General features: G+C 42.0%; 2 long non-coding RNA genes across 3 annotated transcripts; one reads left to right on the plus strand and one right to left on the minus strand.

The window, feature by feature from the left end:
* Window positions 1–4,512: 4,512 nt before the first annotated feature.
* LOC128438630 (uncharacterized) lies at window positions 4,513–6,508 on the minus strand. The gene is made up of 3 exons (XR_008338362.1): window positions 5,808–6,508; window positions 4,893–5,040; window positions 4,513–4,661 (listed from the first exon to the last, which is right to left on the minus strand). It is a non-coding gene; the product is annotated as an uncharacterized LOC128438630 (long non-coding RNA).
* Window positions 6,509–14,244: 7,736 nt separating this feature from the next.
* On the plus strand, window positions 14,245–17,036 carry LOC128438609 (uncharacterized). 2 transcript variants are annotated; one of them, XR_008338351.1, is made up of 6 exons: window positions 14,245–14,356; window positions 14,765–14,947; window positions 15,567–15,653; window positions 15,781–15,845; window positions 16,412–16,583; window positions 16,790–17,036. It is a non-coding gene; the product is annotated as an uncharacterized LOC128438609 (long non-coding RNA). The 2 variants fall into 2 exon arrangements; XR_008338350.1 differs by having other exon boundaries at window positions 16,412–16,559.
* The last annotated feature ends 346 nt before the right edge of the window (window positions 17,037–17,382 follow it).

A 17,382-nucleotide genomic window follows, 5' to 3' on the forward strand; every position in this document is an offset into this window, starting at 1 on the left:
AGCCGAGCGGCCCGAGTGCGCGACCGGCCCGAGTGCGCGAGCCGGCCCGCGAGCCGGCGCGCGAGCCGAGCGGCCCGAGTGCGCGAGCCGAGCGGCCCGAGCGGCCCGAGTGCGCGACCGGCCCGAGTGCGCGAGCCGGTGCGCGACCGGCCCGAGTGCGCGAGCGGACATGACGTGTGGCTGTCGTAAAAACCCTATTTGTAAACAACCAGTCCTTTTAACTCGGGGCTGCGTCATAAACACGGCGCGCTTGGAAGACCACGATGTCATCTTCCTTCTGTCAGGTAAGTAGTTTATTGTTTTTAAAGATCGTTACGATCTAGGTTTACAGTCCGAGTGCGGAGAGAGTCCGTCAATCCACACTATAGACGCTGTTCATCAGCTAATACGCCATTGTTAGCCACATGCTTCAGCCCACGGTAGCCTGTGCTACCTGGGAGGTGAATACATGGTTGTTGAAAACCAGTTCAAGACGCTTAGCTCATCATTGAGGGACGCTACAATATAAATATAAACATGAATTTGATTTATGAATGCTTTAGATTAATAAGGAGTGTATTTCTCTACTATTACTCCACAATATCAGGTCAATTTGGTTTAATGTATAGTATGCACTATGACAATAATGTTTTCATGTTATGGAGTTGCGATTCATTTGATAAAACAATTGCTATGTTCTGTTTTTTAATCAAGGAGGATCAAAGTGAAGCTACAGGAGTTTCATTAACGTCAACAACTTGGACCGAACGGTTTGTTTTGCTTGATGAAGAGCAGGAAGGGCAGCCTGGAGAGAAAGAGAAGCCGGGTTGAGCCCACTACCATCATCCATGTACCACAAGGAAGATGAGGGAGAGAAATGATCCTACCATTAAAGAGGTACTTTTAAGTTACATACCAGAAAAACCATTTTATATAATTTGCCAAATATACATTTTTATTAAATCCCCAAAGTACGCTTGCTGAAATACAAGTTAATATCACACTGAAAGAATTTTGATCAATCATGCTTCCCTGCTGTGATTGTTTAACTGGGAAAACAACTTTTTCCACAGGAAGGCAAGTAAATTTAAGGAATACATGTGCAAAGTTTTCCTCTGTTATGTATAATGATGACCCCCATCAAACATAATGTTAGCAATCTTTACACCTTTTAATTTATACTGATTATTTCTGTCTACATGTGTGAATTTGCCTTCATTAGTTTCAGAAAAGAGCGATGATGTATCGGTCAGTGGGCGGCAGCACGAGACTCCGCAAACTAGTCTGTAAGCAAAGCAGACGAAGGCATCGAGGTTGCGGCCTGCCATCATTGTTATTTTGCTTAAGGGACTGAATATGTTTCATGCAGAAATATTAGCATTTCCCTTATATCTACCAAAACTGCTTGTTTCACAGACTGCAGTTTTGTTTTGATCCGATGTGGTGTGCAAATACAACCGTATCTGCAATGGGTTGTGGGGCATTAACATTTGTAACTCTAATTTTGTTTTGACAGACTGTGAAAAGAACGTTGAGAACATCACCACTCTACAGGAAGACACAGTCCAGTAATGGGTGTCAGAAGTTCAGTAGTGAACGACAGGTACTGTGGAAAAATGTGTGTCATTGTTGTACAATGTCCTTTGACTCTGTTTACACAAGGTTAACACAAAAAGGTTTGATTGTAAAGTGATATTGGTATGAATTCATGTTATTCTCCTCTTCAAAAGAAACAAACAATCCAAATTACCTGCAGAAAGCCCTTGATGGACGCTTCAGCTGCATCGTCAGACTGGCCAGACAGCAAGATGCCAACTTTAATGCCAATTTATTTGTGTAACATTCTGTGACCAAATGTATAGATAACTTTTTGTAGATTGTAAAAATAGATAACCCATTTATTACAAAAAAACTACACTAGAATTATCGCACTGCGTTGTATGACTCCGCTAACCAGTGCAGTGTCCGTCTACATATTTCTACATATTTTCTCTCATATAAATGACACTGTATCTCTTGACAACTGAAACCATAAGATGAGGTCAGTGTGGCCTTGACCTTTTTACTTTAAGACAAATACAAAGTTAGACAATCCGAAAACATGCAGTTATGCCTCCGGCGACTCGCTATTGCAGAGGCATTAAAACTGTAGTGTAGTAGATTGGATTTTATTGGTGTTACATTGGACATCTTGTATGGGTACACCAAAAAATATATTTGGTTTCACATTCTAGATGGCAATAAGCAGAGTCATCAACTCAGGAAAAATATTTCTGTAGAAAAGAAAGCCCTGTATGTGTGTATGTATACATACACACAAACGCACTATTGAGACGTTTTGTTTTTTATCATATATTCTCAGGCAGTACTGAGTCATTTACTGAGAGGGGACGTGAGGGCCTACTCTGCGTGCTCAGAGTTCAAGCCCAGCAGGCTGCAGCGGGCCCAACATATTCTGGAACAGCAGCACAGTCTTTGGATGACTCCTCTGAAGATGAAAACATGGCGAGGTACTTCTCCACTGATGAAGAACTGTGAGGGCTGTGATTAGCTACACTCTCTTGCTACAATGCTACTCATGCTACTCCCTGGCAGCCTTAGGAAGGCATTAGCTTGCTGTGTGGTAGCTGTTAGCTTCAGCATTTTTAGTTTTTAGTGGCCTGTCTGACGTTTATGTTTAAAAAAAAATCAGAGGGAACCATCTTCATAATTTAACACTATGGTTTGTTTGTGTCCTTCAGTTCTTCTCAAGAGAAGCAGTACAGGTGTGCCTCAGCTCCACGGTCCCTCCTGCAGCCTCCGCTCCTGATGCTAACCTCATGTCTCCATCACACCAAGCAGCAGACCTGGAGTGACAGACCTTTCTCCAGAGCTGCCCCCTCCCTCTGAAACCCCCCTCTCCAAAACACTATTTGTGTAGTTTTTAAAGTATTTTTTGCATGAGAATTGTTGATCATATCATTTCCAGCAGATGCCTTAATATAATGTTTGTGCACAATAAATGACATTGATCATAACATAATGGTATTTCCTTGCACTTCTACACCATGATATTGTCAGATAAGATGCTGATTACATTAAAGCAGTGAATGCTCTTCTTTAAGCAACATAAACAAACAATGATCCAATGAATCTGAAGTAGAATGGGCACATTACATTCTGTAGAGAATGCCTCAGTTATGGAAGTCAGAAAATAACTTTCTTTATCTGAGGTTCCAGTCATTTATAGTCACAGCAAAGCACACAGGTCTGGTTGTCTAGGGACACCCATATCATTGTTTAAGCTGTGTAACATCAAGTTTGTGTTTCAGTGCAAAATTAGTCATTAGTCAAGAGTTCACCCTCTTGTTTACATTAAAATTAGGTGACCCAGATGTTTCACAATGCATCTGATAAGGTCTTATGAGAAACATTCTTAACATTAAAGAAATCAACACAGAGGCTAGCAATAGATGTTTGACTTTAATCCGTAGCTGGTAATCAGCGGCCTGACTTATTCAAACACATTAATACTACAATGAATGAGGCAGGGATTATCTATCAGAAATCATCTATATCGTCACGTTATGTTTCTCTTGAGCTCATTGAAATTACCTTCACATTCCACTCACTGTCACCTGAACCATACTGTTGTTTCTGTATCTACAGTGACTTTTAGGAAAACATATACTAGAGGGCAATGTATAAACATTAATACATCTTATTTATATAGAGCTTTTCAAGTAGTGCAAGTACTAAACTGAGGGAAAGTTAATACAAACAATATATATATATCTTATTTCCATGTGCCAGGACAGCCTCACACTTGGATGTAAACCAATTTTAGAACACATTTGCTTATACTGGAGATCTTTTAAATTAATGTCCCAGAAATGATTTCTGATGGAAAACCCCTGCCTTATTCATTGTAGTATTAATGTGTTTGAATAAGTCAGGCCGCTGATTACCAGCTACAGATTAAAGTCAAACATCTATTGCTAGCCTCTGTGTTGATTTCTTTAATGTTAAGAATGTTTCTCATAAGACCTTATCAGATGCATTGTGAAACATCTGGGTCACCTAATTTTAATGTAAACAAGAGGGTGAACTCTTGACTAATGACTAATTCTGCACTGAAACACAAACTTGATGTTACACAGCTTAAACAATGATATGGGTGTCCCTAGACAACCAGACCTGTGTGCTTTGCTGTGACTATAAATGACTGGAACCTCAGATAAAGAAAGTTATTTTCTGACTTCCATAACTGAGGCATTCTCTACAGAATGTAATGTGCCCATTCTACTTCCGATTCATTGGATCATTGTTTGTTTATGTTGCTTAAAGAAGAGCATTCACTGCTTTAATGTAATCAGCATCTTATCTGACAATATCATGGTGTAGAAGTGCAAGGAAATACCATTATGTTATGATCAATGTCATTTATTGTGCACAAACATTATATTAAGGCATCTGCTGGAAATGATATGATCAACAATTCTCAGGGAAAAAAAACTTTAAAAACTACACAAATAGTGTTTTGGAGAGGGGGGTTTCAGAGGGAGGGGGCAGCTCTGGAGAAAGGTCTGTCAATCCAGGTCTGCTGCTTGGTGTGATGGAGACATGAGGTTAGCATCAGGAGCGGAGGTTGCAGGAGGGAGCGTGGAGCTGAGGCACACCTGTACTGCTTCTCTTGAGAAGAACTGAAGGACACAAACAAACCATAGTGTTAAATTATGAAGATGGTTCCCTCTGATTTTTTTTTAAACATAAACGTCAGACAGGCCACTAAAAACTAAAAATGCTGAAGCTAACAGCTACCACACAGCAAGCTAATGCCTTCCTAAGGCTGCCAGGGAGTAGCAAGAGTAGCATTGTAGCAAGAGAGTGTAGCTAATCACAGCCCTCACAGTTCTTCATCAGTGGAGAAGTACCTCGCCATGTTTTCATCTTCAGAGGAGTCATCCAAAGACTGTGCTGCTGTTCCAGAATATGTCAGGACCGCTGCAGCCTGCTGGGCTTGAACTCTGAGCACGCAGAGTAGGCCCTCACGTCCCGTCTCAGTAAATGCATCAGTACTGCCTGAGAATATATGATAAAAAACAAAACGTCTCAATAGTGCGTTTGTACGTGTGTATGTATACATACGTACACACATACAGGGCTTTCTTTTCTACAGAAATATTTTTCCTGAGTTGATGACTCTGCTTATTGCCATCTAGAATGTGAAACCAAATATATTTTTTGGTGTACCCATACAAGATGTCCAATGTAACACCAATAAAATCCAATCTACTACACTACGGTTTTAATGCCTCTGCAATAGCGAGTGGCCGGAGGCATAACTGCATGTTTTCGGATTGTCTAACTTTGTATTTGTCTTAAAGTAAAAAGGTCAAGGCCACACTGACCTCATCTTATGGTTTCAGTTGTCAAGAGATACAGTGTCATTTATATGAGAGAAAATATGTAGAAATATGTAGACGGACACTGCACTGGTTAGCGGAGTCATACAACGCAGTGCGGTAATTCTAGTGTAGTTTTTTTGTAATAAATGGGTTATCTATTTTTACAATCTACAAAAAGTTATCTATACATTTGGTCACAGAATGTTACACAAATAAATTGGCATTAAAGTTGGCATCTTGCTGTCTGGCCAGTCTGACGATGCAGCTGAAGCGTCCATCAAGGGCTTTCTGCAGGTAATTTGGATTGTTTGTTTCTTGTGAAGAGGAGAATAACATGAATTCATACCAATATCACTTTACAATCAAACCTTTTTGTGTTAACCTTGTGTAAACAGAGTCAAAGGACATTGTACAACAATGACACACATTTTTCCACAGTACCTGTCGTTCACTACTGAACTTCTGACACCCATTACTGGACTGTGTCTTCCTGTAGAGTGGTGATGTTCTCAACGTTCTTTTCACAGTCTGTCAAAACAAAATTAGAGTTACAAATGTTAATGCCCCACAACCCATTGCAGATACGGTTGTATTTGCACACCACATCGGATCAAAACAAAACTGCAGTCTGTGAAACAAGCAGTTTTGGTAGATATAAGGGAAATGCTAATATTTCTGCATGAAACATATTCAGTCCCTTAAGCAAAATAACAATGATGGCAGGCCGCAACCTCGATGCCTTCGTCTGCTTTGCTTACAGACTAGTTTGCGGAGTCTCGTGCTGCCGCCCACTGACCGATACATCATCGCTCTTTTCTGAAACTAATGAAGGCAAATTCACACATGTTGACAGAAATAATCAGTATAAATTAAAAGGTGTAAAGATTGCTAACATTATGTTTGATGGGGGTCATCATTATACATAACAGAGGAAAACTTTGCACATGTATTCCTTAAATTTACTTGCCTTCCTGTGGAAAAAGTTGTTTTCCCAGTTAAACAATCACAGCAGGGAAGCATGATTGATCAAAATTCTTTCAGTGTGATATTAACTTGTATTTCAGCAAGCGTACTTTGGGGATTTAATAAAAATGTATATTTGGCAAATTATATAAAATGGTTTTTCTGGTATGTAACTTAAAAGTACCATTTTAATGGTAGGATCATTTCTCTCCCTCATCTTCCTTGTGGTACATGGATGATGGTAGTGGGCTCAACCCGGCTTCTCTTTCTCTCCAGGCTGCCCTTCCTGCTCTTCATCAAGCAAAACAAACCGTTCGGTCCAAGTTGTTGACGTTAATGAAACTCCTGTAGCTTCACTTTGATCCTCCTTGATTAAAAAACAGAACATAGCAATTGTTTTATCAAATGAATCGCAACTCCATAACATGAAAACATTATTGTCATAGTGCATACTATACATTAAACCAAATTGACCTGATATTGTGGAGTAATAGTAGAGAAATACACTCCTTATTAATCTAAAGCATTCATAAATCAAATTCATGTTTATATTTATATTGTAGCGTCCCTCAATGATGAGCTAAGCGTCTTGAACTGGTTTTCAACAACCATGTATTCACCTCCCAGGTAGCACAGGCTACCGTGGGCTGAAGCATGTGGCTAACAATGGCGTATTAGCTGATGAACAGCGTCTATAGTGTGGATTGACGGACTCTCTCCGCACTCGGACTGTAAACCTAGATCGTAACGATCTTTAAAAACAATAAACTACTTACCTGACAGAAGGAAGATGACATCGTGGTCTTCCAAGCGCGCCGTGTTTATGACGTAGCCCCGAGTTAAAAGGACTGGTTGTTTACAAATAGGGTTTTTACGACAGCCACACGTCATGTCCGCTCGCGCACTCGGGCCGGTCGCGCACTCGGGCCGCTCGGGCCGCTCGGCTCGCGCACTCGGGCCGCTCGGCTCGCGCGCCGGCTCGCGGGCCGGCTCGCGCACTCGGGCCGGTCGCGCACTCGGGCCGCTCGGCTCGCGCACTCGGGCCGGCCTCGGTATGAGCAGACTCGCAGGTTCCTTCTCATTAGAGATGTAATCTAGCCTCAAATATTACTATTATATAACATGAATAACATTCACGATCACTGAAGGACACCACGCAGGGACTGTGATTTAAACACCAAGCTGCGCCGTGGTGGCATGGCAACCGTCATAGCAACGATAAAAACATGCGTGATAACTATTAAAATATTTATCATAAGCACGAACTGGCTGAAGACTGTGGAAGCAAAGAGCACATTTCTCGCTAGAAATGGTGTCAGAATGTATTTTTATGCCCAAACTAAGTTACAAAATTATATTTTTATCTGAAAAAACAGGGAATCTCCGCCATGTTTTCCTCTCCGCAGACGGGAGCTTGTGAGTCACGTGACCTGAGAACACGCCAATGCAAAACAATGGGAGGACTAAATGTTACCATCTCACAATCTGAGAGGCCAGATTGTGAGATGGTAACGTCGTTCCAAGTGGACCAACGTTGCCATTGAACGTTTTCTGATGAGACTGGGTTGCGTAAAACCCACAGCGCGAGTGTGATGCGTTCTGTTGGAGTGTAACTCCCGCACTGTAAACAATTGTCATGTAAATTTATTTGTCTGTTTATTATTGTTTTAAATGAAATTCAACATAATTCAGCAGAGCGCGCAGACCGCAGAGAGCGCAGTGGCGCAGAGCGCACAGAGAGCGGGCAGAGCGCACAGGAGATCACTTACAAGAAATGAATAAACTTTCCAAATAAGATCCCAGAGTGGAGGCAAGGATCCACTGATGTGAGGGAAGCGGTCCGATTCTCTAAATGGATAAATACTACCGTGACCCCGGTGGGGGGTTCTGGACGATGTGTGCATGCGAATGGAAGGATGAGGAGTAAGCGAGGGTTCAGCGATTTCTATTCTCACACATTGTGTTATCCACAGCAGCAGCGGCAGAGTATCAGTGTATTTCCTTTATTAGTGACATCACAGCTGTCCCATAAGTCGCTCTTCACCTCCATCTCACTAACAAACACCTCGATGTCAGTGTCTGAAAGTTTTACTTCCTCTTCACATCGCTTGATGCCGTGCCTCCGTCAGGACTCGCGGTGGAAAACCATTGGTCAGCTTCATAATTTAATATTCGTGACGTGCTATGCATTGACCATTTATAGTAGAAATTGAGCGTGTGGAGAGCGGATTTGGAGTTCAGGTTTTGCGTGCGCACGGTTTTATAAATCGGAATTAGCTTTGGCTTACGCCATTTCCTGCTTTTGGGCATAAGCACACTTTTAGTAAGAATCCTACGCACTCTTTTATAAATCCATCCCTGCTCGGCCCACGCAACACTTCCTCACACACACAGGACCGGCAGTGGGGGGAGAGAGAGAGGGGGAGAAGGGAAGAGTTAGGGGGTCCCTAAATAGACTTCGCCGACTCCCTGCAGCCTATAAGAATCACCGTCCTGTCAGGAACATTAAAACATCAGCAGAAGAGGCTGTGATTTCAGAAATATACAATTTATTTAATACGTACCAGTCAAACATATTGCACATTCCCATAGAACAAAATAAAATAAAACAAAAAGCACAATAATCAAACCAATAAATCAGAAAGAAACTAAATTTAAATAAGGTCAAATAAGGCAGCCCTATAAAACAAACTTGTTGTAGTTAGTTCACACAATTTAAACCAGTTTATCAAAATGTTTGAAAACATTGACAATCATAAAACACATCATTATGTCATACCTTTAATTCATTTAAAATAAAGCAGGGATCCACGCCGTCCTTATTGTCTTGAGAGCAATTACTAAAACAGGAAAAGACAACTTAACTTAATGTCACGCACACAATAGTGAAGACTCTGTTAATTGTTCCGGCGCATTACTTACAAGTATTACTCTTATGACTGAAGATTACAGCGCGCATTTATGCCGACGCTGATACAGTCTCACCCTCACGCACACAGCTGTACGCTGGCTCTAGGGACGGAATAAAGGTTAATATTTGCGGAACGTTTTCTGAGTGATCTCCGTTGACATTAAAGTTACTTTCAGCAAACTCACCGCAACAAACAACTTGTGTCCGCACCTGCTGCGGCCACGCTGCACTTACTCACACACACAGGACCGGCAGTGGAGAGAGAGAGAGGGCGAGAGGGAGCGCTACGATGTCCCTTAATAGACGTCGCCAAATCCCCGCAGCCTATAGGAATCACTGTCCTGTCGGATGAATTAAAATATCAGCAAAACGGGAAAAATAACACTGCCAAAACTCGAAAACTGTATTAAGAATTGACCCCTTACACTTGTAACGTGTCTTAAGATCTGTTGAGGATGTCCCAGCCAGGTTCGGGGGGTGGGTATCATTTGAGTTGAACCCATTTTTTCTCCTGTTTCTGGAAGAGGAGTCAGGATAGGAACATGTCTTTTGGTTCCATTAATTTCAGTAGTTAAGTTTAGGTTGTTCCCTTCAGGTTTTTGTGTTTGCTGCTTTGATGTTCGACCCTTCCAAATCTAAAGAGTTAACCACAAGGAAATTCTGGGACCGATCCCATCAGCGTCGCTTCCGTCATCGCTTTGCTCGTGTGTTTCCACAGGAGCTGATGTCCTGCGCACATGCAACTTCCGTCATACTCCCCGTAGACCGGCGGCAATGACACCGCGTAAAACCCACAGCGCGAGTGTGACGCGGTCTGTTGGAGTGTAACTCCCGCACTGTAAACAATTGTCATGTAAATTTATTTGTCTGTTTATTATTGTTTTACATGAAATTCAACATAATTCAGCAGAGCGCGCAGACCGCAGAGAGCGCAGTGGCGCAGAGCGCACAGAGAGCGGGCAGAGCGCACAGGAGATCACTTACAAGAAATGAATAAACTTTCCAAATAAGATCCCAGAGTGGAGGCAAGGATCCACTGATGTGAGGGAAGCGGTCCGATTCTCTAAATGGATAAATACTACCGTGACCCCGGTGGGGGGTTCTGGACGATGTGTGCATGCGAATGGAAGGATGAGGAGTAAGCGAGGGTTCAGCGATTTCTATTCTCACACATTGTGTTATCCACAGCAGCAGCGGCAGAGTATCAGTGTATTTCCTTTATTAGTGACATCACAGCTGTCCCATAAGTCGCTCTTCACCTCCATCTCACTAACAAACACCTCGATGTCAGTGTCTGAAAGTTTTACTTCCTCTTCACATCGCTTGATGCCGTGCCTCCGTCAGGACTCGCGGTGGAAAACCATTGGTCAGCTTCATAATTTAATATTCGTGACGTGCTATGCATTGACCATTTATAGTAGAAATTGAGCGTGTGGAGAGCGGATTTGGAGTTCAGGTTTTGCGTGCGCACGGTTTTATAAATCGGAATTAGCTTTGGCTTACGCCATTTCCTGCTTTTGGGCATAAGCACACTTTTAGTAAGAATCCTACGCACTCTTTTATAAATCCATCCCTGCTCGGCCCACGCAACACTTCCTCACACACACAGGACCGGCAGTGGGGGGAGAGAGAGAGGGGGAGAAGGGAAGAGTTAGGGGGTCTCTAAATAGACTTCGCCGACTCCCTGCAGCCTATAAGAATCACCGTCCTGTCAGGAACATTAAAACATCAGCAGAAGAGGCTGTGATTTCAGAAATATACAATTTATTTAATACGTACCAGTCAACCATATTGCACATTCCCATAGAACAAAATAAAATAAAACAAAAAGCACAATAATCAAACCAATAAATCAGAAAGAAACTAAATTTAAATAAGGTCAAATAAGGCAGCCCTATAAAACAAACTTGTTGTAGTTAGTTCACACAATTTAAACCAGTTTATCAAAATGTTTGAAAACATTGACAATCATAAAACACATCATTATGTCATACCTTTAATTCATTTAAAATAAAGCAGGGATCCACGCCGTCCTTATTGTCTTGAGAGCAATTACTAAAACAGGAAAAGACAACTTAACTTAATGTCACGCACACAATAGTGAAGACTCTGTTAATTGTTCCGGCGCATTACTTACAAGTATTACTCTTATGACTGAAGATTACAGCGCGCATTTATGCCGACGCTGATACAGTCTCACCCTCACGCACACAGCTGTACGCTGGCTCTAGGGACGGAATAAAGGTTAATATTTGCGGAACGTTTTCTGAGTGATCTCCGTTGACATTAAAGTTACTTTCAGCAAACTCACCGCAACAAACAATTTGTGTCCGCACCTGCTGCGGCCACGCTGCACTTACTCACACACACAGGACCGGCAGTGGAGAGAGGGCGAGGGCGAGAGGGAGCGCTACGGTGTCCCTTAATAGACGTCGCCAAATCCCCGCAGCCTATAGGAATCACTGTCCTGTCGGATGAATTAAAATATCAGCAAAACGGGAAAAATAACACTGCCAAAACTCGAAAACTGTATTAAGAATTGACCCCTTACACTTGTAACGTGTCTTAAGATCTGTTGAGGATGTCCCAGCCAGGTTCGGGGGGTGGGTATCATTTGAGTTGAACCCATTTTTTCTCCTGTTTCTGGAAGAGGAGTCAGGATAGGAACATGTCTTTTGGTTCCATTAATTTCAGTAGTTAAGTTTAGGTTGTTCCCTTCAGGTTTTTGTGTTTGCTGCTTTGATGTTCGACCCTTCCAAATCTAAAGAGTTAACCACAAGGAAATTCTGGGACCGATCCCATCAGCGTCGCTTCCGTCATCGCTTTGCTCGTGTGTTTCCACAGGAGCTGATGTCCTGCGCACATGCAACTTCCGTCATACTCCCCGTAGACCGGCGGCAATGACACCGCGTAAAACCCACAGCGCGAGTGTGACGCGGTCTGTTGGAGTGTAACTCCCGCACTGTAAACAATTGTCATGTAAATTTATTTGTCTGTTTATTATTGTTTTACATGAAATTCAACATAATTCAGCAGAGCGCGCAGACCGCAGAGAGCGCAGTGGCGCAGAGCGCACAGAGAGCGGGCAGAGCGCACAGGAGATCACTTACAAGAAATGAATAAACTTTCCAAATAAGATCCCAGAGTGGAGGCAAGGATCCACTGATGTGAGGGAAGCGGTCCGATTCTCTAAATGGATAAATACTACCGTGACCCCGGTGGGGGGTTCTGGACGATGTGTGCATGCGAATGGAAGGATGAGGAGTAAGCGAGGGTTCAGCGATTTCTATTCTCACACATTGTGTTATCCACAGCAGCAGCGGCAGAGTATCAGTGTATTTCCTTTATTAGTGACATCACAGCTGTCCCATAAGTCGCTCTTCACCTCCATCTCACTAACAAACACCTCGATGTCAGTGTCTGAAAGTTTTACTTCCTCTTCACATCGCTTGATGCCGTGCCTCCGTCAGGACTCGCGGTGGAAAACCATTGGTCAGCTTCATAATTTAATATTCGTGACGTGCTATGCATTGACCATTTATAGTAGAAATTGAGCGTGTGGAGAGCGGATTTGGAGTTCAGGTTTTGCGTGCGCACGGTTTTATAAATCGGAATTAGCTTTGGCTTACGCCATTTCCTGCTTTTGGGCATAAGCACACTTTTAGTAAGAATCCTACGCACTCTTTTATAAATCCATCCCTGCTCGGCCCACGCAACACTTCCTCACACACACAGGACCGGCAGTGGGGGGAGAGAGAGAGGGGGAGAAGGGAAGAGTTAGGGGGTCTCTAAATAGACTTCGCCGACTCCCTGCAGCCTATAAGAATCACCGTCCTGTCAGGAACATTAAAACATCAGCAGAAGAGGCTGTGATTTCAGAAATATACAATTTATTTAATACGTACCAGTCAACCATATTGCACATTCCCATAGAACAAAATAAAATAAAACAAAAAGCACAATAATCAAACCAATAAATCAGAAAGAAACTAAATTTAAATAAGGTCAAATAAGGCAGCCCTATAAAACAAACTTGTTGTAGTTAGTTCACACAATTTAAACCAGTTTATCAAAATGTTTGAAAACATTGACAATCATAAAACACATCATTATGTCATACCTTTAATTCATTTAAAATAAAGCAGGGATCCACGCCGTCCTTATTGTCTTGAGAGCAATTACTAAAACAGGAAAAGACAACTTAACTTAATGTCACGCACACAATAGTGAAGACTCTGTTAATTGTTCCGGCGCATTACTTACAAGTATTACTCTTATGACTGAAGATTACAGCGCGCATTTATGCCGACGCTGATACAGTCTCACCCTCACGCACACAGCTGTACGCTGGCTCTAGGGACGGAATAAAGGTTAATATTTGCGGAACGTTTTCTGAGTGATCTCCGTTGACATTAAAGCAACCCAGTCTCATCAGAAAATGTTCAATGGCAACGTTGGTCCACTTGGACCGACGTTACCATCTCACAATCTGGCCTCTCAGATTGTGAGATGGTAACATTTAGTCCTCCCATTGTTTTGCATTGGCGTGTTCTCACGTCACGTGACTCTCAAGCTCCCGTCTGCGGAGAGGAAAACATGGCGGAGATTCCTTGTTTTTTCAGATAAAAATATAATTTTGTAACTTAGTTTGGGCATAAAAATACATTCTGACACCATTTCTAGCGAGAAATGTGGTCTTTGCTTCCACAGTCTTCAGCCAGTTCGTGCTTATGATAAATATTTTAATAGTTATCACGCATGTTTTTATCGTTGCTATGATGGTTGCCATGGCACCACGGGCGCAGCTTGGTGTTTAAATCACAGTCCCTGCGTGGTGTCCTTCAGTGATCGTGAATGTTATTCATGTTATATAATAGTAATATTTGAGGCTAGATTACATCTCTAATGAGAAGGATCATGCGAGTCTGTTTATACCGAGGCCGGCCCGAGTGCGCGACCGGCCCGAGTCCGCGAGCCAAGCGGCCCGAGTGCGCGAGCGGACATGACGTGTGGCTGTCGTAAAAACCCTATTTGTAAACAACCAGCCCTTTAACTCGGGGCTGCGTTATAAACACGGCGCGCTTGGAAGACCACGATGTCATCTTCCTTCTGTCAGGTAAGTAGTTTATTGTTTTTAAAGATCGTTACGATCTAGGTTTACAGTCCGAGTGCGGAGAGAGTCCGTCAATCCACACTATGGACGCTGTTCATCAGCTAATACGCCATTGTTAGCCACATGCTTCAGCCCACGGTAGCCTGTGCTACCTGGGAGGTGAATACATTGTTGTTGAAAGCAGTTCAAGACGCTTAGCTCATCATTGAGGGACGCTACAATATAAATATAAACATGAATTTGATTTATGAATGCTTTAGATTAATAAGGAGTGTATTTGTCTACCATTACTCCACAATATCAGGTCAATTTGGTTTAATGTATAGTATGCACTATGACAATAATGTTTCCATGTTATGGAGTTGCGATTCATTTTATAAAACAATTGCTATGTTCTGTTTTTTAATCAAGGAGGATCCAAGTGAAGCTACAGGAGTTTCATTAACGTCAACAACTTGGACCAAACAGTTTGTTTTGCTTGATGAAGAGCAGGAAGGGCAGCCTGGAGAGAAAGAGAAGCCGGGTTGAGCCCACTACCATCATCCACGTACCACGAGGAAGATGAGGGAGAGAAATTATCCTACCATTAAAGAGGTACTTTTAAGTTACATACCAGAAAAAACATTTTATATAATTTGCCAAATATACATTTTTATTAAATCCCCAAAGTACACTTGCTGAAATACAAGTTAATATCACACTGAAAGAATTTTGATCAATCATGCTTCCCTGCTGTGATTGTTTAACTAGGAAAACAACTTTTTCCACAGGAAGGCAAGTAAATTTAAGGAATACATGTGCAAAGTTTTCCTCTGTTATGTATAATGATGACCCCCATCAAACATAATGTTAGCAATATTTACACCTTTTAATTCATACTGTTTATTTCTGTCTACATGTGTGAATTTGCCTTCATTAGTTTCAGAAAAGAGCGATGATGTATCGGTCAGTGGGCGGCAGCACAAGACTCCGCAAACTAGTCTGTAAGCAAAGCAGACGAAGGCATCGAGGTTGCGGCCTGCCATCATTGTTATTTTGCTTAAGGGACTGAATATGTTTCATGTAGAAATATTAGCATTTCCCTTATATCTACCAAAACTGCTTGTTTCACAGACTGCAGTTTTGTTTTGATCCGATGCGGTGTGCAAATACAACCGTATCTGCAATGGGTTGTGGGGCATTAACATTTGTAACTCTAATTTTGTTTTGACAGACTGTGAAAAGAACGTTGAGAACATCACCACTCTACAGGAAGACACAGTCCAGTAATGGGTGTCAGAAGTTCAGTAGTGAACGACAGGTACTGTGGAAAAATATGTGTCATTGTTGTACAATGTCCTTTGACTCTGTTTAAACAAGGTCAACACAAAAAGGTTTGATTGTAAACTGATATCGGTATGAATTCATGTTATTCTCCTCGTCAAAAGAAACAAACAATCCAAATTACCTGCAGAAAGCCCTTGATGGACGCTTCAGCTGCATCGTCAGACTGGTGAGACAGCAAGATGCCAACTTTAATGCCAATTTATTTGTGTAACATTCTGTGACCAAATGTATAGATAACTTTTTGTAGATTGTAAAAATAGATAACCCATTTATTACAAAAAAACTACACTAGAATTATCGCACTGCGTTGTATGACTCCGCTAACCAGAGCAGTGTCCGTCTACATATTTCTACATATTTTCTCTCATATAAATGACACTATCTCTTGACAACTGAAACCATAAGATGAGGTCAGTGTGGCCTTGACCTTTTTACTTTAAGACAAATACAAAGTTAGACAATCCGAAAACATGCAGTTATGCCTCCGGCGACTCGCTATTGCAGAGGCATTAAAACCGTAGTGTAGTAGATTGGATTTTATTGGTGTTACATTGGACATCTTGTATGGGTACACCAAAAAATATATTTGGTTTCACATTCTAGATGGCAATAAGCAGAGTCATCAACTCAGGAAAAATATTTCTGTAGAAAAGAAAGCCTTGTATGTGTGTATGTATACATACACACAAACGCACAATTGAGACGTTTTTGTCTTTTATCATATATTCTCAGGCAGTACTGATGCATTTACTGAGACGGGACGTGAGGGCCTACTCTGCGTGCTCAGAGTTCAAGCTCAGCAGGCTGCAGCGGGCCTGACATATTCTGGAACAGCAGCACGGTCTTTGGATGACTCCTCTGAAGATGAAAACATGGCGAGGTACTTCTCCACTGATGAAGAACTGTGAGGGCTGTGATTAGCTACACTCTCTTGCTACAAGGCTACTCATGCTACTCCCTGGCAGCCTTAGGAAGGCATTAGCTTGCTGTGTGGTAGCTGTTAGCTTCAGCATTTTTAGTTTTTAGTGGCCTGTCTGACGTTTATGTTAAAAAAAAATCAGAGGGAACCATCTTCATAATTTAACACTATGGTTTGTTTGTGTCCTTCAGTTCTTCTCAAGAGAAGCAGTACAGGTGTGCCTCAGCTCCACGGTCCCTCCTGCAGCCTCCGCTCCTGATGCTAACCTCATGTCTCCATCACACCAAGCAGCAGACCTGGATTGACAGACCTTTCTCCAGAGCTGCCCCCTCCCTCTGAAACCCCCCTCTCCAAAACACTATTTGTGTAGTTTTTAAAGTATTTTTTGCATGAGAATTGTTGATCATAACATTTCCAGCAGATGCCTTAATATAATGTTTGTGCACAATAAATGACATTGATCATTACATAATGGTATTTCCTTGCACTTCTACACCATGATATTGTCAGATAAGATGCTGATTACATTAAAGCAGTGAATGCTCTGCTTTAAGCAACATAAACACACAATGATTCAATGGATCTGAAGTAGAATGGGCACATTACATTCTGTAGAGAATGCCTCAGTTATGGAAGTCAGAAAATAACTTTCTTTATCTGAGGTTCCAGTCATTTATAGTCACAGCAAAGCACACAGGTCTGGTTGTCTAAGTGGCGCCCATATCATATTGTTTAAGATGTGTAACATCAAGTTTGTGTTTCAGTGCAAAATTAGTCATTAGTC

The sequence above is a fragment of the Pleuronectes platessa genome, chromosome 4 (genome assembly GCF_947347685.1).
Source record: "Pleuronectes platessa chromosome 4, fPlePla1.1, whole genome shotgun sequence".
NCBI lineage: Eukaryota > Metazoa > Chordata > Actinopteri > Pleuronectiformes > Pleuronectidae > Pleuronectes > Pleuronectes platessa.